Here is a 23,791-nt window from a genome sequence, read left to right as displayed (position 1 = left end):
ACTAACAAATACTCTTGACTAGGCTCTCGAATAGAGTAGATGGCGAGTTCTGTACAAATGAAGACCTGTATGTACACAGGGCTCGATCTGCGTGACTTCAAATTGTACAAACCTACTGGCTGATACAGACATGCTCTATGATAAACTATGTTCCAACTATTCATTGCCCCAATCAATTAAGTTTATTTTATAAAGCCCTTTTTATATCAGCATTTGGTCATAAGGTGCTTTTGCAGACACCTAGCCTGAAACCCCAAAAAGCAAGCCCACCACAGTGAACGCCCAGTGGCTAGGAAGAACTCCCTTGTAGGATCTGAGATCAGGAAGAAACCTGAAGAACAACCAGACTCTGAGGGGAGGTCGCTCCACACATTAGTCAGTTCAGCAGTTTTTCTTGGTAAGCCTTTTTTGCACCCTTCCTTTTCATTGTCTGCTGAAACGCAAAGCCCCATCTGAACCTTTACAGAAGATGAGATGTTTCACCTACAGGACCTTATTCCCAGAGTTCCATGCTCTGATGAAGAGTCTTCCTGAGAAATCACACACTGCGTAAGAGTAGATATGACAGGGTCTAACATCTGGGCCAACGTTGTAAAACGACACCCGTTTATCCAGATAATTCTCATAAACCCCCAATCTCTCCAGCACCATGTGACTCTTCTGATGATTGCCCAAGGGGACAAGGGTGCCAACATGAATCCAATGAGTCCAAGCATCATGTCCATACTTTATCTTCTTCATTTTGTCGATGGACTCTCTGGCCACTCCCACAATCCATGATCCCTCAAACTTTACCTCAAAGTAAAACCGATTCGCCGAGGACGCAGTATTCCCATTCTGACCACCGTGCCCTGCAAACATGCAGAGAACTGGGACAATTGTAGCGCACTAGTTCGCCCTCCACATGAAGACCAGAATGTGTGCTGCTGGAATCTGGAGTGACTGACTCTGTGGACATAGAGACAATGTCAAGACAATGTCAATACGGAAAGCAAGAGCTTTCAAAAGCTTTAGAATGGTAAGTAGCTCAGGGAAGTGTTAACACACTCACCTCTGTTTTGAATTACACGCTCATTCTCTGTACACAGAGATTTAGCACAGTTTACACTGCGCACTCTACGCAGATTGACAAAGAAGACGCTAGTGATGTAATCACTGTCTCAGGGTTTCTCCTGCATATAAAACTCAAAGGCAACCGCCTTCCCAAAGTCTCACACCGCCTCTGTCAGCATGGTAAAACATGATTTCCACATAACCTTTTTTTATAAGAGTTCCTTGACAGACTGTGACGGTGAGGTGACAGACAACTCCGTCATCTCCTGCTTTTCCCGGGTTTCCAGTTGTTCATGAACTCACCCCGGACTCATTCATTGTCGTGTCTCCAATCATCACACACACCAGGTCCCTATTAAGTCATCAGTATGTTTAAATGTTTCTCCTCTGCTCACTTGTCGGTTATTGTTCCCTGTCTCTGTATGTTAATGTCTGTGGTGAGTGGTTCGGTTTGTTTAAGCCTTTTGTTTTCATTCAGTTTGTTTAAGAGCGCTGTGTTTATTTTTATTAAAATATCACATTGAATGCTGCTCTGCCTGCGCCTGGTTCCTCCTCTCCACCACTACACAACCCTGACAGAATAACCGACCGAAAGAAAAGGAACCAGCAGGTTTAAGAAACCCCACTGTGGTCATATGGACACCCACCTGTGGCCGTGGGAGAAGCCGGAGATGCCGAGCTTCCTCCTCCGGCTTCTCCCACGGCCACAGGTGGGTGTCCATATGACCACAGTGGGGTTTCTTAAACCTGCTGGTTCCTTTTCTTTTGGTCGGTTATTCTGAGCTTATTTCGGCTACTCCCCTCCGAAGTCGCCGACGAGAGGCAGAGTACACCTGGAAAGGAAACTGGGGATCGGACTCCCTCTCGTCGGACGACTCGGAGGCGGATGAGGACGCTACAGAGGGGGTGCTGATATGGGACCATGTTCGGTGCCAGCTGTTCCCAGCCTTCCCTGAGGTTGGCGCGGGGGTGCCAAGCAGCCAGCGCGGTCCCCAAACCCGGGTCCGCGGCGTGCCTCCGTACTTTGTCCTGCTGCACCCCAGAGGCCTCCCCCTCACTTGTCGCTTTTTGTTCCCTGTCTCTGTGTGTGTACACGTCAGGGGTGAGTGTTTCGTTTTGTTTAAGCCTTTTGTTTTCACTCCGTTTAAGTGCTCTGTGTTTATTTTTAGTCACAGACGAGGATGACTGGTGAAAAGATGATCAGACATAATGAAGAGGGAGTGATATGCTCGGTTGGTAGAAGCATTGTGGAGCCAATGTGATTGGGGGCATAGCAAAACAGCCAAGCAGAAACTATAAGTTGGATGCACTTAAATCCCATTAAATGTCTACTAGTCATTAAAATATGGTAAAAACCTATATGTTAAAAAGTAGAAATATTTATAAAATATGTAACATGTTAATATGTGAAGAATAAATATATTTAAGAATAATTATATTGCTTGTATTTTGGTTGCAGTTAAGGAGGACATTGTAGTGTGTATTAGCTGTTCAAGTGGACATGGACAACAGGACAGATTTGACATTATAATATGTGTACGTTTTTAGTCCGATTAAGTAGGTCAGAGAGGTGTGTGCGGTGAAGCACGGCGGTTGGGGTTCCACCTTGGCCTAATTTTGAGCCTGGAAAAACCCTGCATCTTACTATACTTGCTCAGGGACTATTTCTTGTTCACAAAAACTGAAAACACAAAAATACAGTATATTATGACATTCTAGCATGTAGTGTTACCAATACCATGGTTGTTAATGTTGATCAATAATTACGGAAATGCCTGGAGCTCCTTACTGTAACCTTTGGCTGCCATTACAGGCTAGCTTTGTATTTGCTGTATAGGATGGCTTGACACCATCCTGTGGCCCAACAAGTGTAACTACAGTAACCTTTAACGTGTGTTTATTTCATCCCACAGACTAATCAGAGTGCCCATAGAAAATAAGTTCTGGTATGTGTGAGGTGGTGTGGTAAATGGCCAATATACCACGTCTGAGTGCTGGTGTTATGTACGACGCATTGCGGAGGGCCTGGATACAGCACTTAACTGTGGTATATTGGCTGAAAACCACGTGCCTCCAAGATGAATACTGTTATTGAAAAACTCTTCACAGCCAATCAGCATGTAGGGTCTCATACCTCTTGGTTTGTAATTTCTGATATACTACCACAGCTATCAGACAATTAGCTCCCAGGTGCCATTTTTACATTTTAGTCATTTAGCTAACGCCCTTTCCTAGAGCGACTTACCACAGTGAGTGCATACATTTCTGACCCAAATTGTAAATGAACTTGCCTGAAATTTTGATCTCAGCCTCTGTTGTATGATTGTTCTGTTGGAGATGGATTCTGCTGAGGAACCTGTAGGTATCTCTCTTCACAACAACGTCCCCTGTCACAGTATAAAGGCCCTCAACAACAGTGTAGCTAAATTTTTACCAGCTTAATTGATGAAGAAATTATAAAGGAACACCTGTCCATGAAACAGCTTTTGAGTCAATTGCCCAATTACATTTGGTTCCTTGAAAAAGAGGCTGCTACATATTAAAGAGCTGTAATTCCTGAACCCTACCTCCAATTTGGATGTGAATACCTCAAATTAAAGCTGAGAGACTGCACTTCAAGCACATACTTATTATTTAACTGTGACCTGAATATATATTTGGTAAACAGACAAAATAACAAAACTGTGTCCAATTATTTCCGGACCTAAACTGTATGTGTTCATCATCTATTGTATTTGTGTGTCAACATTGTGTAGAACTCAGTGATCTGGCATGCCTGCAATTCTTTTAACAAATTACATCTCAACAATCTCCAGATTTTGACAGTCACATTGTTTCGGGATACATTTTTTTTTTAAAGACATTAACATTCCCCCGAAATTGGAAACCCTAGTTTTTTGCATCGCACGTGATTGAATTACAACCCAAACTTTCGGGACATTCCTCTTCTTTGGGGTAGCTATGGATTTGGTACACAATGCCGACGGTCACGTCTGGACAGGTCAACAAAAGCAAAAGTGATATTTAACTGACTTGTTTTCTGTAGTCACTCAGTAGGTCCTTCACAGGAATTATGTTCTGACTTCTAACCTCTGGTCAAGTCCTAATCCTGACAGTTTAATGTGGGTCAACGGGTTAACTGTTACTGGCAGGAGGATAGCAGCACTTTCTCTTGGACTGATGTTGTCAGACTTGATAGTTAGAGGTAAGTCTCTAACCCAAAATCCCTGCATTACAAATAATTCAAATGAGAATATACAGTATTTATTACAAGTGTTTGACTAATTGTGACACAGTTTAAAATTATGACTAATTGTGACTAATGACTCATCAAACATGGGTATTCAAATCTCCTCCAACGAGAGCCGGAGCCTGCTGGTTTTCTGTCCTACCTAATCATTAATTGCCCCCATCTGGTGTACCAGGTTTAAATATGTCCCTGATTATGTGGTTGCAATGAAGAAATGGAGTGGAACCGGAGGGCCAGATCTGAATACCTCTGAAACAGGCCATTGCCATGTGATTGAGTTAAGTAGTGTCATGACCACAGTGTTTGTATTTTTCCAGAGAGCTATCAGTCTGTGTGTTGGGCCTGTATCTCACTAGGTAGTGCAGGAAAGGTCCTGTCCTGGCCCGAGGAGACAGCGACGTTTCCATGTAACTACAGCTACGAGGACCGACAGAACATTACCCAGCTGTCCATACAGTGGAGAGGACCTGGAAACAAACTCCTGTGTCACTACATCAAACACAAGGTAGGGAATGTTATATGGTGTGTTTATTAACTAGTAATGTTTCGTTTTCATTGAAAGAAAATGTCGAGGTGCTATACTGAGGGCATTACAATTAATCAATCAATCAAATGTATTTATTAAGCCCTTTTTACAACAGCAGTTGTCACATAGTACTTTTACAGAAACACCCGGCCTTGAACCCCATGGAGCAAACAACAGTAGTGTTGAATTTCAATGATTTTTGTTTTATATTTGTATCCAGTGGCCAGAGTACCAAAGAAGAATTTCCATGTGGTACAAACGTAACAGATTTGTTACATTTGTTTGACCTGTTATTGTGTAATTAACAGCAAACAATACTATCTCTAAGGTCTGCGGAGTGTTTCTTGGAATTCATGGCTTGGTTTTTCTTGTGAAGTGTGGGTAATTATATAGACAGCATTGTTCCTTTGTCTATCATGTATTCAATTGAATTTGCCACAAGTGGACTCCAATCAAGTTCTAGATCTCATGTATGATCAAAGGACACAAGATGCATCTGAGCTCAATTTGTGTGTCACAGCAAACTGCCTAAAAACGTATGGACATGAGATATTTAAGTTTTTCATTATGACAACATTTCAAAAAACTTTATTAAATTAATTATAAATTATGTTCATAACACAAAAACATTTGGAGAAAGTGAAAGGGTCTGAATACATTCAAAAGGCACTCTACATTCTACATTGTTGTGATTTTATCTTAAGGCCTTCCTGAACTGCAGCCAGGGTTACTCACTGGACTATAAACCAAAGAAGATCACTCTTACCATCACAGAAGTTCGGACAGAAGACTTTGGGTCTCATGTTTGTACCGTGAGCAAGAGACATGAGTTCTCTGACTGTAACATTGAGCTAGCCATGAAAACAGGTGAGTTTCACTATGGTTGAAATATGTTTGTCAGGTTGTATTGAAGTACGTGAGCATGTGATTTGGCTTCCCTTTAGCGAAAGAGAGAGTGGAGAAGTGCAGTGTCTCAATCCATGAAGGACAAAAGATATTGTTTCCCCTTTTTAAACTATTCGGGTAAACTAAAAAAAAAATTTAATCTACGATTTACAACAGTTTCAAAGATATCACTTGGAGTTAGTGACTGGTACAGTTGAAACTGGGTGAGATGCACACTACTTGAACAAGGCTTCATGAAAGATGAGCGGTGGTCTGTTACAGTGGCGAACTTCGGTCTGGACAAAACCCTGGTGATGATGGTGAATATGCAGATGAGGTTCCCTGAGGTGGGGAACAGTTTCTGCAGTAATTCTTCAGTTTTTTGCAAATACAAAGTCTAATCAGCCGGCCAGTTGGTCGGTTTAGATGGTCCCACAAGTGGAGACGCTGGACATGGAGGTCTGCGGTCTGGCGTGGTTACATGGGATCTGGCGTGGGTACATGCGGTCTGCCGTGGTTACATGCGGTCTGCCGTGGTTACAAGGGATCTGGCGTGGGTACATGGGATCTGGCGTGGGTACATGGGATCTGGCGTGGTTACATGCGGTCTGCCGTGGTTACATGCGGTCTGCCGTGGTTACATGCGGTCTGCCGTGGTTACATGCGGTCTGCAGTGGTTACATGCGGTCTGGCGTGGTTTCATGGGGTCTGGCGTGGTTTCATGGGGTCTGGCGTGGTTTCATGGGGTCTGGCGTGGTTTCATGGGGTCTGGCGTGGTTTCATGGGGTCTGGCGTGGTTACATGCGGTCTGGCGTGGTTTCATGGGGTCTGCCGTGGTTTCATGGGGTCTGGCGTGGTTTCATGGGGTCTGCCGTGGTTTCATGGGGTCTGGCGTGGATACATGTGGTCTGGCATGGTTACATTCTCTAAAACTAATAATAGAGAAATCAACATTCAGTCCACGGGCAACAGGGTCAGCATGCCAACTGCAAAACCCCTTAAAAAATTAGACACTGTATCAATAGCATTGTGTTGGGACAAAACTGAACATTTTATTGTCCACACCACTAGTTGTTTAATCAGCTTCTTGATGGACCACACCAGTGAAATAGATGGATCATCTTGATATCTGAAGGGAAATGTTGGCTAACAGGGATTCTAAAAAAATCTGTGCACAGCATTTGAGAGAAATTAGCTTTGGGAGAACGTTTGTGTTTTTAAAGATACATTTTTTTACAACTAATGAAAAATGGGACCAACACTAATTCATACCAGTGTAAATCAAACACATTTTTAAATTTATATTTTAGCCTTCAACACATGCTTAAATGTTTAATAATGAAGTTGGATAATGGTCTGACGAGAATGTTTCTGTTTCTGTAGATCCGATCACTTCCTTTCCTACAAACAGGTGGGATCGAACAGGTACGTTCAGTTAACAATAAGAGTCCAGGAAAAAATGTTGGTTCCACATTTATGTCATCCTGTGTGAGTGGAACTATTGAAGAATAGAGTGACCTTGTCCTTTCAAATTATATTATTTCATAAGACAGCTAATTTCTCTGAATGTGTTTTTCTCCTAGTGCTTCCTGAACGTCATCTTGTTGTCCTTGCCTGCTCAGTGTTTGTCAGCACCTGGGGCTTATGGTAGAAATAATAAAATATCTATGAATCTAGAAATATGTTATTGAACATAACAGATTGATATGTCATGTTTCATAAAAATGTTATATTTTAAAATGGCAAAGAATACAAGCTTTCTACATGTATGCAACAGACTCATGGGTCTAATACTTGTGTGAATAAAACCTAACAGATGAGTTAGTATTAGCACTACAATCATGTTGTCTGGATTCCTCAGAATTCTTGCCCCTGTTTGGTTTTTGCTAAGTTCATACATACAATAGTTTTACAGTGTACATTAATAATAGGGATATTTTCCTCACAAAGATAGTAATAACATAAAATAGGGCTCCTGGGTTACTTTTAGGTGTAGGCATTCCTGGTTAGATTAGGGTTTAGGTGTTATGGTTAGGTTAAATGTAGGCACATTAGTCAGGTTATTCTTGTGAAGGTTTAGATTAGGTCATAGGGATAGGGAATCAGGAATATTGATTTCTGGGTCTGGGAAAGAAAGACAAATTACAAATGTTCCTGTTTTGAAAAAGGCAATTGTTTGGCTTAAGTGTTATGTCGGGCAAAAGTTCCAGGGGTTAGATTTGGAATTAGGGTTATGGTTAGTGTTTAGTGTTAGAGTTAGTTTAGACATGAATATTAGGTTGTTTTGAGTTTAAGGTAAGGGTTGTGTTAAGGTGTAATGGTTAGGATTAGTTAAAGGGGCATATAAACTGGCGGACATATTCCCCCTTTTAAACTTTGTCGCCTGTCCATCTATCAATCTCCATAGACTCGTATTATATACTCACAATACTATCCTTCCTACCCTAAACCGCTCTGGACTAGCTAGTACCATCACTCAGGGGGAAACCGCTCTGGGCTAGCTAGTACCATCACTCAGGGGGAAACCGCTCTGGGCTAGCTAGTACCATCACTCAGGGGGAAACCGCTCTGGGCTAGCTAGTACCATCACTCGGGGGGAAACCGCTCTGGGCTAGCTAGTACCATCACTCAGGGGGAAAACGCTCTGGGCTAGCTAGTACCATCACTCGGGGGGAAACCGCTCTGGGCTAGCTAGTACCATCACTCGGGGGGAAACCACTCTGGACTAGCTAGTACCATCACTCGGGGGGAAACCACTCTGGACTAGCTAGTACCATCACTCGGGGGGAAACCACTCTGGACTAGCTAGTACCATCACTCGGGGGGAAACCACTCTGGACTAGCTAGTACCATCACTCGGGGGGAAACCACTCTGGACTAGCTAGTACCATCACTCGGGGGGAAACCACTCTGGACTAGCTAGTACCATCACTCGGGGGGAAACCACTCTGGACTAGCTAGTACCATCACTCGGGGGGAAACCACTCTGGACTAGCTAGTACCATCACTCGGGGGGAAACCGCTCTGGACTAGCTACTACCATCACTCGGGGGGAAACCGCTCTGGGCTAGCTAGTACCATCACTCGGGGGAAAACCACTCTGGACTAGCTAGTACCATCACTCGGGGGGAAACCACTCTGGACTAGCTAGTACCATCACTCGGGGGGAAACCACTCTGGACTAGCTAGTACCATCACTCGGGGGGAAACCACTCTGGACTAGCTAGTACCATCACTTGGGGGGAAACCACTCTGGACTAGCTAGTACCATCACTCAGGGGGAAACCACTCTGGACTAGCTAGTTGTAACGATGTTCTTGTGGTGTAGTGTTGGCAAGGGAACCAGGCGCAGGCATTTCTCTCGTTCGTGGGTTTTAATGAAAACAAACAAACACACCGAACACGAACGGAAAACGATACTAAGGACTGAATGAAAATAAAGCGCGCGACAATGCGTCTTAACAACTAACATTCAAACAGTACATCAAACAACACTCTCCGGCATGCGAACAGACATAACCGCAACAATGATCCACAATGTGGGGAGCAGAGGGGAAACATTTAAACACATACAAACGATACAAATTGGGACCTGGTGTGAAAGATTGAAAACATGTGACAGTCCGGGATGTGTTCGTGTGATATGGGAACTTGAGAATATATGGCACGGTGGCGCTGCTGCTCACCGCACCATGACAGTACCCCCCCCCCCAAAGGCCCAGCCACCGGACGGGCCAAGACGAACCCCACCCCAAGGGAGGGGGGGCGGGCCAGCGCAGAACCCCCATCGGCACACACCCCCCGAGGGGGCGGAACAGCCGAGACTAACCAGGGTGGCGGAGCCGTCGGGACAGGCAGGGGAGGCAGAACCGGCGGAAGATCAGGAGCCGGGAGAGCCGGAGGGTCAGGAGCCGGCGGAGGGCCAGAGGGCGCCAGGGCGGCCGGGAACTTTTCTATACCAGTCTCTTTCCGAAAGGGAAGATGAGGAGACAACTTGTGTTATTGTTTAGAGGCAGGATTCTACAACCTGCCTCTTTAAGGACAGTCAACTTTGGTGTCCCCATTTAAATAGCTAAAGAAATGTGTGTGTGTATGTGTCAGAGAGATCCAAGTCTTGTACAATCGATGTACAATCTTTTGAAGTGTACATCAAAGAAACTGAAACCTTTTTGACAGGTCCTCACTAGTTTAGGTTTAGGGTAAAACAGACAATAGGGCATATTGTTAGAATTGGGGTTACTCTCAGGGTTAAGGCATTATGGGTTAGGGTTAGCGTGTTCATGTGTGAACATTCATATGTATATGTGGATTTATTCACGTGAACAAAGTGTGGGTGTGTGAACATGTAAACGTTTACATTAACTTGTGTCCATCATTGTGTATGTGTGGATATGTTTGAGTGTGCATATGTGTGTTTGTTCATGTGGTAATGTGTGTAGGCGTGTGCATGTGTTTAGTTCTACGTGTATGTGGGAGCATTCATGTGTGTGATGCATTTAGTCTAGTACCGATGACATAACACACTCCTGTCACATGCCTTTCTATGACCTCCCTGCCCCCAGTGTATCCTGTTGCACTCTGGGATCTGAGGCAGTATCAACTGCAGCCAGACCTTTATGGTCCACCAGTTTCAGTGAGTGTGTATATATATGTGTGTGTGTGTGTTAGCAGACCATCAGTGTCTGTGGGGATTGTGTGTGTAAAGGTTTTGGCTGACCCATGCTGTGCCGTACGCAAAGAGTCCAAGTTCATGAAACCTCTGAACATTGTTGCTCTCTGAACATTCCTGACAGGCACAAGGCCACAAAGACATGTACGTTCCAAACAGAACTCTATGTCTGTTGAAGTGAACTACTTTTGACAGGTGTTAGTCTGTCTTGCTGGCCGGCATCAATAATCTGTAGTGCCTTTTGACTGGTTTTAATATTTCATTTCCTCACAGCTCTAGGCTACAAGTAACCTAGTGACATTATGATGATGCTCTACCTGGCCTACAGGTAACCAAGTGACAAAATGATTTAGCTCTGCCTGGGCTACAGGTAACCATGTGGTATTGTACAGTGATGAAGCTCTGCCTGGGCTACAGGTAACCATGTGGTACTGTACAGTGATGAAGCTCTGCCTGGGCTACAGGTAACCATGTGGTACTGTACAGTGATGAAGCTCTGCCTGGGCTACAGGTAACCATGTGATACAGTACAGTGATGAAGCTCTGCCTGGGCTACAGGTAACCATGTGGTACTGTACAGTGATGAAGCTCTGCCTGGGCTACAGGTAACCATGTGGTACTGTACAGTGATGAAGCTCTGCCTGGGCTACAGGGAACCATGTGATACAGCGATGATTTGCCTTGGCTACAGGGAACCATGTGGTACTGTACAGTGATGAACCTCTGCCTGGGCTACAGGTAACCATGTGATACAGTGATGATTTGCCTTGGCTACAGGGAACCATGTGATACAGCGATGAAGCCCTTTCCCTTCCAGGAACTGCTCACTGCATCATCACACAGGGTTCCTGGAAAGACTGGCAACGGACAACTGCACAGATCAGACCATTACTACGCTATTTCTGTTCACAGGGAGGGGGGAGGGAGTCCTGACTGCACAGTATATGACGGGTGTGTTTCAGGAAGTACATCATATGAATCTTTCTGATAGTAATTGTATTAAATGGACATGGTGCTTTTCGTCTAATACCAGCTCGCATCAAGAGCAATAAGCGCAGGACTTTCCACTCTGTTCTGAAAGAAGTGAGTCCATCGCGGTTCTCCTGCTCCTTGTTTTTTCCCAAACCCGCATGACCTTTAAATGCCTTTTATTTTTTTAAACCGGCTGTCACATGTTTTGGACCACCTTTGTTCAATGCCGGATCTTTACGGGACAGCTATTACACTGAGCGCAGGAATGTGGCCGCTGTCTGACTGCCTGCTTGGGCTCACATGTGGCTAAATGGTAACATTATGTAAGGCTTTACGTAATCAGCCTTAGAGCACAACAGCAGCAGCCCAGCGAATGACACCCTGAGTTATGTCTAGGAGGGATACTGTTTTTGGTCAAATTGTGCTCACGAGGTGGAGAATTCAGGCAGCACGTTTGGGATAATAAGGCTGAGGTTAGTAAAATAGTTTAGGATTAGGGAAGAATAACATGCTAATTATTAACTTTTGCCGCCAGGACGCATCCTATCTGGACATGACCAACATCCTGGTCCTAGAGAGAAGCAGATGCCGTCAGTTGCAAATGGCCTAGCTACCATAACGCCTCTCTCCGCTGAAGCACAGCCGAGTGGCGACAGGCCTCTGCCTGCAGCCTCACATCGGCTAACCAGCAGCGGTGAATGGTCTGACCGGAGGCCCAAGCATGCACGCACTACCGCAGCTCACCACTAAGGGGCAGCAACATCATTAGCCCATTTTACACTGAGCCAATCAATTGTGCAGCTGACTGTCTCCGTGGGGCAAACTCCCTGAACTCTCCGTACATGTGAGAGCATAAAAGGCTGGTGTTTGTGGTGACAAGGCGTCCGTGATGCACCACTCTAGAATAGTCTGTTTTTGTTGTTACATTACTATGATCAGGGTCCAGTGCGGCCTACTCTTTAGCCAGTGGTAGATAACTAGAGGAAAACATTTTGAGAATCTGCTAGGTCAGCCCACTGGATAGACCTACACCCATAATTTGCGGAGAGCTAATCTTACGTCATGTGTTGACCCATGTGATGTGGCTAAAGGCAGAGAAAATACACACCTGGTTTGACGAGGTGCTGGCTTTTTTAACAAAAGAAATAGCCGCACACGAGGTGCTCCGATGCAATAGTTTATTACCAACGTTTCAATGAGTTTCAGGAGTAGCTGTCTTCATCAGGGTATCTATGACCCATGTGTTGTACCAAATGAATGTGGCAATACAGTTTAACCAAGACTGGCAATAACTAAATCAACAGTCATTCCTCTTATTACATGACACCAGTACCAGCTGTTCTTTTAAACATAGTCAGCTGTTCCCATTAGCACGTTGTTATAGCAGCAGCTATTAGCAGACCAGACCAAACTAGTAAACATAAAATGGCACCTTGTTCTACTTCATAGTACACTACCTCAGCCCAAAGCCCCATGAGTACTGGTCAAAAATAATGCATTATAAGGGAAAATGTGGCATTTGGGACAGAGCCTATGGCCTCATCTGAGTTAGTCACAAGTCATGGGAAAGGGTTAGGTATGCCTAAATACATTCAAGCTTGTGTGTGTCCACTAACAATGCAGGGCAACAGACTACGCAATAGAATATACAGATTTTGTGATATTGTTCCCATTACATTTTGCGGCAAAAGCCTTGAATTACTTACAAATATTTTTAAGACTCAACCAAAGATGCACGCTATAAAGAGTTTATAAGACGAACTGAAGAAATGAAAGTAGCTGTGACCGCTCAAGCTGCTCAAGCTTGTTGCGTTGCAGTGTAGCGCGCGAGCAATGCCCGCTCGAGCTCGGGTTCCCTGAGGACACTTGGAGGCCCGCCAGAAAGAGTTGTGGATTTATGTAATCGAGAGAGGGAGCATGGAAATAGATTGCCGATGGTGTGCGTGGTGCACGTGATCGATCTATATTTGTTGTGTATCACCGTGAGTCAGAGAAACCTTGCGCAATAACGCGCTACACACGTTTTTGTTGCGGCCCCTCCTATTTGGGCGACATTCTGGTCATGCCATGATAAGATAACTTCGACACGTAACGCCAGTCATGTTAAAGTTGTTATATGACTGCGTATTTAGCATATGGCTATGTTAAACAGGGGATAACGTAGACAAATGTGGACCGAATTAATTATTTGATATTATATTGTTGCAGAAATACAGTTTATAATGTATTTGTATTCACTTTAAAACATTCTCCTTCTATAAAATCTCTGGAGGTTTATCCATTTCTCTACAACAGCCAACGTAGTAAAATATATTAGATTAAATAAATATAATAAATGCCACCCCCGGTCTGCATGAGAACACGTACTTACACGTGTTCTGCTGAGTGTGTGGAAATGTGTCTGATACTGATGGGACCAAAACAATATATTTTAGCGAGTCAGAGAGATAGGCCCACATTTAAAAGGCTTTATACTGTTTAAGTAAGCATTCAGTAATGTTATTAGAGAGCTAACATGGCTGCTGAAGTGGCATGTGCATCATCACGCAGAAACCATATTGGCCCGACTGAATACATGATTCTGGAACTAACTGAGCTCATTTGCTAGAGGGACAGGGATTTCTGTTGCTGGGGTAACAGTCACTTTGCACCCAACTGTCATTATACTTGAACCACCAGGGGAGAACTGTACTGTTCAGAAGCGCTGGTGCAGCAGAAAAACATACCCACAGCGCATGCACCCGTACACACAACAAACACATTTACACAAACTGCACATGGTCAAAGTTCTCTTTCCATTAATGTCTGGATAATTGGAGTCCACTCTTAAGGCTATCCTCATCAGTGAGCAGGTTTCACTGATGTAAGGTACATTCTAACACTATTGTTAGAATGTACCTTAAGGCTTCGTCCATGAATCATCAAACAGAATGTACACGCACACGCAAACTACAAAGAACACTAAAACACGCACACGCTAAATCTCCTGAATGAGGTAATCTCTGTCTGGTTCTTTATCTGATGCGAAGACCATAGGCAGGGAAAAGATTTTGGCAGAAGGGCATTAAGTTGATAAGAGGTATTGTGTGTGTGCGCGCGTGTGTGTAAACTCCAAGTTCATCATATCACTGGAGTTTTGAAGTTTGGGCATTAAGGTAACTTTGGGTGTGGAGTTCTGTTCGTTTTGTCACAATACAATTTTTAACGTTCATTTTAGGAGTGATCTCCAACTGAGCATTCTATTCAGTTCAATGGGAAGTGATGAAGATTTTTTCTTAAGTACATTTCTAAGCCCTGAAAACAGGCACATTAGTAGCTAAAAATCTTGTAATCATTTTGATGTGACGATTGACAATAGATTTTTAGATGCAGTGTAACGTTAATTAGCTAGTTAATATTGAGCAGAATCCACCAAAATGTAGCTAGCTAACATTAGCATCCCTAGCTACTCTTGACTGATTTTGCTAAGGACAACGTTGCCACGTTAGATAATATCATTTTTATGGCCATGATATTATGGCCATGTTGTTCTCCACTAAATATTAGCCTACGTTTGCAATATTGTCATATTTCCACGCCACTATAGTGTAATTTAGACAAAACGGTAATTAGCCCTTGTCATAAACCCGAGTTCCACCTCTGGTCATCAATATGTTAGTACCATGGCAACGATAAAACCAAGTGAGAATTCTAAACCTTTATAGACTTGCATTCCAAAGATTCAAATTGCTTTCCACATTAGAAAGATTCTGTAATCTTGAGTCTATGATAACATCTATATGGAATCTTGTCACAGATTTTAATTGTAAAATTAAAAGTGTGTATCATAATTGTACATTTAACTACTTTTTTGTTTCATTTACTGTATGTAGTGAGTGTGTAGGGCCCTGTTCTTCCAAATGCCTGGTCACAATCTGTTGTGCTGCACATTGCACAAGACAAAAGGCTTTCTCTGCAGTGATAACGTCCCAAATTGAACCCTGTTACTTATATCACCCAGAGCACATAGTGCATTATTGAGAGAGTAATTCCTGTTTTGGAACACAAATTATGTCTCTGCTACTCTCCTCCTGCTAGTAGTTACTCTGGCAGAGGTGATCATAAAGCTTTGACAACAACAGCACAGTCTGAAATTGCAGGCGGCCAAGGAGAGGCGTTAGGGCTTGAATGGCACCTAATCCCAAAGTGCTCATCAAACTTAGTGCACAATAAAATAGGGTGCAATTTGGGACGCAGGCGTGTTCTAGTTCAGGCAGCCACAGAGGGAGTAGGTAGAAGGGCTCAAGGACATACACATTATTCTGTTTAGACTGGACAGAGCGGGCAGTTTACTTCAGCACGATAGCCAAACGAAGGGTTAGAAAACAGGCTTGAGCTACATAGCAAATTAGTTGATTAGATGGCTTTTACTCCAGCCCTTCTCACATTTAACTGGTCAGTCTCCCATTTTTGGTTTGAGATCAATTGAACAACCCAAGGAAGCATGTGTGTATGAATCTCAATGTCCAGGTTTACTGGGTGTCTCCATCCCTAGTGGCTCACATGGTAAAGCATGGGGGTTGCAATACCAGGGTGGGACTGATTCCCATGGGGGCCTGGTACCAAAAAGGTATGAAAAAGTGCTCCGAATGAGAGTGTCTGCAAAAACGAGACTGTGTTTATGAAACATGCGCAAATTCAGTATTGTCGTGACAGACATACCCTTCGGCAGCATGTGTGCGCTGAAGATAGGTGCAGCAGAATGGAATACGGCTTTGAAGACGGTGGCAGAGGAGAGAGAGACGGGCGAGTATCCAAGACCCATCATCATTAGGGTTTATCCAGCTCTGGTTGCAACCTTTCATCACTCACCCACTGTAAGGTTACTGTGGAGGCTCAGTAGAGTTCTATAGGCCGGAATTAATCCCAAATGGCGTCTTATCCCCTACAGCATTTCTTTTGACTGGAGCACCCCATTAGCCCTGGTCAAATGTTACATACTGAATAGGTATTAGGGGTGCCATTTGGGATGCATTTTTGGTCAATCATGTTGTTGGCTAGTTGGAAGCCTCAGTGTTCCCACAACAGGCCGTTGACTGAGAGACAGTAAAAGCCTCAGTCAGTGTAGCCCGAACGGCATCAAACAGGGACAGAGAGAGGATGGAACATTATGGTCCCACAATTGGCACTCTGAGATTACATCTTCAGTGGCGCGCTTTCCCCAGATACGGTATTATGTCATGGTGAACTCGTGAATGTTGACTTAAAAAAAAAAAAGGAAATTACTAATCAGAGAAAATCTGAAAGAAGGCACAATGTTTTTCACTGTAACACTTTTAGTGTGGAAGTCAATTTGCTTCTCGGCTTTTCTGTTCTGTGAACACTGGTGCCCAAAAAAACGAAATGGGGAGTAACTACATAGTAGCGTGATATATACATAACATGAGATATGTTATTTTTCAAAGACCCCAAATACCTCCCAAATACCCCCCTGAACCCCTAACCAGTAACGAGTCATTAGTGGACATACTAATCTCTTTCCTCTGTCAGGTCAGACCTAGTTCAATTGAAATGGGTTCTTTAGTACACACACACACACTCACCCAGAGTCTTATCCTCTTATCTGGATAAACACATTTCCTGCTTTTCTCAGAAATCATTAACCAATCGCCAGATGCCTGACGTTTCAATACTACGACAATGATGATGTTGACACAACGGGTCAAACGCAGGGCAACACAGATCAGATGGTCCTTTGCATTGGTAACATTAAACTTTACATATGTTTTTGCATTGTTACAGGGGGAGGAGTCTGTTAGAAGCTGTTGATGATTAAACAGCCATGGTGATATGGTCGGATTCAAAATGTACCAGCACATCAGGTTTAACACCTCAACTCTTAGGAAAAGTTTAATAGGTTCTTTAGTAGCCACAGAAAGTGCAGAATTGCACCAATCAGGCCTTTCTAGTAGTGGCCAGACAGAAGCCACTTCTCAGTATAAGGCACATGACAGCACACTTGGTGTTTGCCAAAAGGCACCTAAAGGACTCTCAGACTAGGAGAAACAAGATTCTCTAGTCTGATGTAACCAAGATTGAACTCTTAATCCTGAAAGCCAAGCATCCATTCTGGAGGAAACCAGGCATTGCTCATCACCTGGCCAATATCATCCCTACAGTGAAGCAAGATGGTGGCAGCATAATGCTGTGGGGGTGTTTCTCTATGGCAGGGACTAGGAGACTAGTCAAGATTGAGGGAAAACCGAACCAAGGAAAGTGCAGACAGATGCCTGATAAAAACCTGCCCCAGAGCGTTCAGGATCTTAGACTGGGCGAAAGGCTCACCCACCAATAGGAGAATGACCATAAGCACACAGCCAAGACAAAGCAGGAGTGTCTGAAAGTCCTTGAGAGGCCCGGCCACAGCCTGGACTTGAACCCGATCATACATATTTGGAGAGACCTGAAAGTAGTTTGCAGCGACATTCCCCATCCAACCTGACAGCTTGAGAGGATCTGCAGAGAAGAATGGAAATGTTCTCCTCCATAAGCTGCAAATTCAGTGAATTTACATCCATTCAAGGCATACCAAGTCCCCCTGACCCAATAAGTACCATTCGTCTGATTGCACACACTCAATTTAAATATGTTATTTAATTTAAACATTACAAAGACTGTTATGTTCACCAACACATTAGTATGGCTGCAATCAATAGGTCACATACTGTCAACCTAAGGTGCAGCTTCCCAAAGATCAGCAGAGACACAAACTGCATACACACACTTGAATTACTGATCACTTTTTTGTGGAGTATTCTCAACATCTCAGGAGCACATTCATTGTCAGGTTATGAGTCACTTCAAAGCAAACACCAGGCTGAGCCGTGTCCTGTCCTCTGTTCAAACAAGCCTGGGACTGCGGGGAAGCTAGCCAGGGGCTGTTTTGACATGACACATAACCAGAGGCCCAGTGCTCCGTGGGTTGGCTGGGTGGGTGGAGGCATGGGGCATGTTCCCGGGGTATTTGATCCAAAGCAGAGCATTTGGTTTTTGTAATCATTGGCAGGAGGGAATTTAAAATGTTACATTAAAAACTACACACAGGAAATAGGGTGAAGTCCCTGGTACATATACAGTACCCTAGTTACAGGGTCACAGATAGCCAGGTTTTTACTTAAGCCTCACTGATACCCATCCAGAAGACCAAGAGACCCTTTCCCTCTGTAAATGCCCTTAAAACCAGCCAGGATCAGCAACAAAGGCAGACATGAGGAAGGAATCACTTTTAGAAATAGACCTCTCAACTTTCCCTTTGTCATGTCCTGTGTTCTTAGAGGAGTGCACTATATTGCTGAGAACAGCTCTTCACCATGGTATACTGGCCTTCTACCATACCTCTTGTGCCTTATTGGTTATGGTGTCACTGTTGAAACTGGTCTTAACAAAGATCTTGTGATAAAGAACTTTGTACATTTACGTCAGCATTCCCTTTACATACATTTTAACTGTCCTAAAGTCAACCAACACACTCACCCATCTACTGGTCTGTTCACGTTTCCTGTCAGCATTCCCTTCACATACATTCTAACTGTCCTAAAGTCAACCAACACACTCACCCATCTACTGGTCTGTTCAAGTTTCCTGTCAGCATTCCAACGTTGTCTTCTGACCTTGACCTGTGAGGTGGTCACTCAAACTCACAACAGGAAACTACAGGGAACATTCCTGTTGGACACAAGTCATCATCTTCCCTTTTTAATTTTTTATGATTCTGATCAATTGGATCTCAGGGATTTTAAACACTTTTAAATAAATCAGGACACCAGGAATATGTGGTATGTTATTGACAATAGCCTGCTTTAGTAGGAATGTAAATACTGTATCAATGCAAAAATTAAAATTGCTAAATGATAAAATCCTGCACTATTTGACTCAGTAATACCAAATCAAATCCTAGTCAGGGTCCCAGAGTTAACTCTCATAAAATACAATCTGCACTGTAATACTGAGTGGGAAAGCATATTAAATCGAATTTCTTCCTAATCCTAAAACAAAAAAACGAAAACTCATTAATATGCATAAAATGTATTTGTCACGCGTAAACAAAATAAAATCAGAGCTGTACTGACAAACCTATTTTCATCCAGCCAATGTTGAGTCTGAATCTATTGGTAGCTTCATTTGTAGCTAATCCCAGCTCACCTGATTTTTTGTAGCTGGTAATGCCACTACCTTTAAATAGCTAGCATTTTGCGACTTCATTGCGAAAAGACAAAGAAACATATTGAACTAGCTTTAAGCACAAATTACTTACAGTGTACAATCAAGGTCTTCTGACCAGTGGATTCTGTTGCCAAGGTATTTAGACAGGGAGACGCTACAGCTCAAACAACTATAGGGTTAATCTGGCTTATCCAATGGCTACCAGGTGGAGAGAAAAGATCATTGCACTCCCAGCTCTGCACTGTAACAGTAAAGTTAACAGAAATAACTTAATATTCAACATAATTTGACAAAAAAATATATTTTCTATAACGTAGGTCAACGTACATAAAATTATCATATAAAGTTGTGTACAGACAATGTGACAGAAACCGTCAGAATCATAATACTTATCTTTAAAAAAAAAGGGTAATAACTAATAATAACGAATCATATTTACAAGCCACGTATAAAAAAATCAACTATATTTTTAGGGACTTCTGTAGCCTTGAACATGAAAATGTAAAAACTCAATCAAGGTGAACATTTTCCTTGAGGACTCAGTGGAATAAAGGAATGTGTAGTATTGATGAACAATTACCTCACCTAGAAAATATGATACATTAGTAAACTATTAGCTTCAAATGTACTCAGTTTAAGCAGCATGCGTCATTTATTAATGATTCACCAATGTACTGTACAGTATTACAGATAAGTCATCGTGAGTCGTTGATGCAAACAAGATTTATTCAACCCCTCCATCCAAATGTCAGAGCAAAAAAGCATTGTGTCCCAAATGGCAGCCAGAATCCTATATCGTGCACTACCTATGACCAGAGTCATAGGGCTCTGGTTAAAAGTAGTTGATTACATATGAAATAGGATGCTGCCATATTATCATTGGGACACAGACGTTTGGAAAGGCAGCTAAAGCCACACAGGACTGAGGCTGCCCCACCTGAAACCCTATCTTTGTAGTGCACTAGGTACTGAACAGGGTGCCATTTAAGACACGTCTTTGGTTGTTCTGATGAGGGTGTTAGATGTGGTTATAAATGGAAAGAGATCAAAAGGTTTCCACAGGATTTCTAACCAGTGTTCGTCATCATCCACCAGAGGCCGAAGGCTTGAAAATTGCTGTAAACATTGCCAGGAGGGAACTTCCAACTTTGTTACATCTATGATTGCAAACCGAGAAGGTCAGGAGACAGATCTGGTACATATCTAGACCAACAAGTTAATTCAGTCACAGATGGACAAGAGTTAATTCAAGACTACTGACCCAAGAGCCAGATCAAAATACCCATTTCCCTCTATTAATAAGCTTAAACCAACCAGGGATATTGTCTGTCTGGAGTTCAGAGGTCATATGGACACAGCCAGTTCATCGGCGAACATGACAATTACCTTTCGGCTTTGTTGTTCAGTCTTTTTACACATGTAAGAGTGTACAGGAACCTAGGCGGACATGAGGAAGAATAAATCACCTGACTTTCTGTTCTGTTCAGAGTCAGGGCTGGTCCTAGCTTATTGCGGGCCCTAGGTGAGATTTGGTCAGGGGGCCACCCATCTCAAACAAAATGTTACTGTCCTTTTAAGATTAATTTCCAGACATTAAAGAAATTGGGCTTAGAGAAAATGTTGTCATTTGAAAGCACGTTTTCTCAATTTCTACAATTTTGCCATGCCATGCCATGCCATTTGAATTAAATTCACCATAAAATCAACAGGGGTCTTTGGATGTCACAGCTCATTGGTGAAAGCCCTGCATGGTATTCTGACATACAGAACTTATTATAGGTTAAGATACAGTCTTAAAGTTGTTTGTTTCTATTGATAAATGACTTGCACCATAAGATTACTCACGTTTAGACAGCTAGTTTTTCGGGTATTTTCTTAAATATGACACATGATTTGTCTCTCAGAGGGAAGTCTTACATGACAAATGGTTATAAAACAACTTACTAAATGTATCATGTGTTCCTGTAGTATTAGAGTCTTTCTCCTTTACATAATATAATTGAACCCTTCAAAGGAACAGAACCCACCCACCCATCTACTGGTCTGTTCTTGCTTCTGATCAGGCTTTCAACACTGTCTTCTGACCTTGATTTGAGAGCTGGTCACTCAAACCCACAACAGGAGCACTTTCCTCTTGGACACCAGTCATCGTCCATCCTTTTGAATTATTGATGATTTCCGATCAAATGGTTATCACATTTGTAAGTGGTCCACCAGTATTCCATATGTGCGGTACCGCTGAGAATTCACTGTGAGATGTGTATGGAACCAACCCAACCCAACGCCCTACAGTCACAATCAAACTCAAAGCCTTTAGCACACTACTTCTAAACAGGGTTGTTGAAGTGTATGTTATGTTTAGTTTACAACAGACCTTCTGTTTATCCGTACCCAGGACGTCACGTTCATTCAAAGCGCAACAGTAAATAGCCAATGGACTTATGTGTATACTGTCTTGCGATGTCTATAAAACAGAGGACAACCGGAGGTTCTTTGAGAAAAGATTTAGATTGTAAGACAATGTGTATGAAGACCGAGTCTGTAACCTCATGAACAAGACCATCTAATGTTGCAATAAATAATTGAATTACTCTCTCCCTTGACGACCTGGTACGTGATCATTATTTCAACCACTGTTCGAAACGGCTGATTTCTAACATGGTCCTGGGGGTGAGGTTCTAACTATTATTAGAATAGAAAGTAGGTTCCCTCTAATGACAATAGCGCCGTACTGTACTTTTGACCGGAGCCCCACTGGCAATTCGAGACACGACTTTGGTTGCTCTGGTGTGTTTGATGTGGTCGGTGATGGAATTAGATCCAAAATATACCAATATTAATCATCATCATCCTACAAAGATTCACCAGATTTGTAGATTATTATTATTTTTTGTAACAATTTTTTCACAAATGATGGGCTAAAAGAATTTAAACGTTACCCCCATTTTCTCTGTAATTTCATGATATCCAATTGTACTGTACCTATCACATTGTCTCAATACAGCAACTCCCACAGGGGTCGGGAGAGTTGAAGATCGATGCACGCCTCCTCCGAGAGACCAAGTAATTCACTTTGTGTGTGGTCAAGGTAAATCTATTTACCAACACACATACTGGCAGAAATATTTCTTTGGATGTACTGTTGATAACAATGAAGTCAGGCCATCACACAATATTGTTTCAACTTTTTGAGTATTTTGAGTTTCTGTGTGTTCTTACTGTCTTCAATTCTTGTATTAAAAAGTAAAGAAACAGTATATTGACTTGTATGTGGCAAAGATTAACAAGAAAACATGTGTCTTATCCAAACTATACAGAAACAACTGTACTTCTACCATAAGTACTCCTTTAACATCTTGACTATGCATCAATCCAATGTATTTTTTATCAACGTAATTAGATTTATTGGTAAAATATCAATAAGTAAACAATGAGTTTATTTTCTTAAATAATTTAGCACAACAGAAAAGCACCTTTGTGGAAAGTAAGCTGTAAAATAAAATAGCTTTAAAAAATATATATAAAAGTATACACATACAAATGAGAGAATCTCATCCTAACACAGATTCTTTCTAGCCACCACCGTGTAAAACCTGCCAGCGATCCGCCCCACAAAGACTTATGCAACAACGTCCCTCCCAGTCAGCCGAGGAAGGAAGAGCCCCGTCAGATGTGGACCGCTCCACTCCTCCGCGTCATGTGCCCAGACGAGCACCGCCCCGCTCAGCCCCAGCTGTACGAGAGGGAGTGGCATCCGTGGGGATTACATAACCCCGTTGAAATATACCCCTCAGTCACGTGTTGGGAATACAACAAACCTAGCACGCCACAGCCGCCCACCTGGGGCCCACAGAGGGCCAGGGTGACAGGCAGGCAGGCAGGTCAGGCTGATGGGTGGGGGGGGTGGGGGGTGGGGGTTTGGGGGGGGGGGGTGCTTCAGAGACTAATGGACAGACGGGCAGAAAGACAGACTTGTGGCCAGAGGTGCTCACAGACAGACAGCCATACAAACAGATAGACGGGCAGGCCAGGCTTTAGACAGACAGACAGAAAATAAAATAAAGAGACAGTTATCTGTCTGGCAGCGGGCCAGAGGCAGACAGACCATCCCCCCCCCCCCTCCCTGTCCAGCCTCGCCGCCTACACTTCCTGACTTCCCATCCGAAGCGGGCGTCGGGGGGGATGAGACAGCGCAGAGATTCTAAGAGCTGAGCACGTGCCCGTGCCCGTCCCC

General features: G+C 43.2%; 2 long non-coding RNA genes across 2 annotated transcripts; one reads left to right on the top strand and one right to left on the bottom strand.

The window, feature by feature from the left end:
• Positions 1–5,610: 5,610 nt before the first annotated feature.
• On the top strand, positions 5,611–7,780 carry LOC105029580. The gene is made up of 3 exons (XR_004576606.1): positions 5,611–5,696; positions 7,098–7,139; positions 7,298–7,780. It is a non-coding gene; the product is annotated as an uncharacterized LOC105029580 (long non-coding RNA).
• A 1,784-nt stretch (positions 7,781–9,564) lies between these two features.
• LOC105029581 lies at positions 9,565–19,753 on the bottom strand. Its single transcript, XR_004576607.1, has 3 exons — positions 19,649–19,753; positions 18,951–19,059; positions 9,565–9,679 (listed from the first exon to the last, which is right to left on the bottom strand). It is a non-coding gene; the product is annotated as an uncharacterized LOC105029581 (long non-coding RNA).
• Between the last annotated feature and the right edge of the window lie 4,038 nt (positions 19,754–23,791).

The sequence above is a fragment of the Esox lucius genome, chromosome 2 (genome assembly GCF_011004845.1).
Source record: "Esox lucius isolate fEsoLuc1 chromosome 2, fEsoLuc1.pri, whole genome shotgun sequence".
Taxonomy (NCBI): Eukaryota; Metazoa; Chordata; class Actinopteri; order Esociformes; family Esocidae; genus Esox; species Esox lucius.
This window is presented reverse-complemented; position numbering and strand designations above follow the sequence as displayed.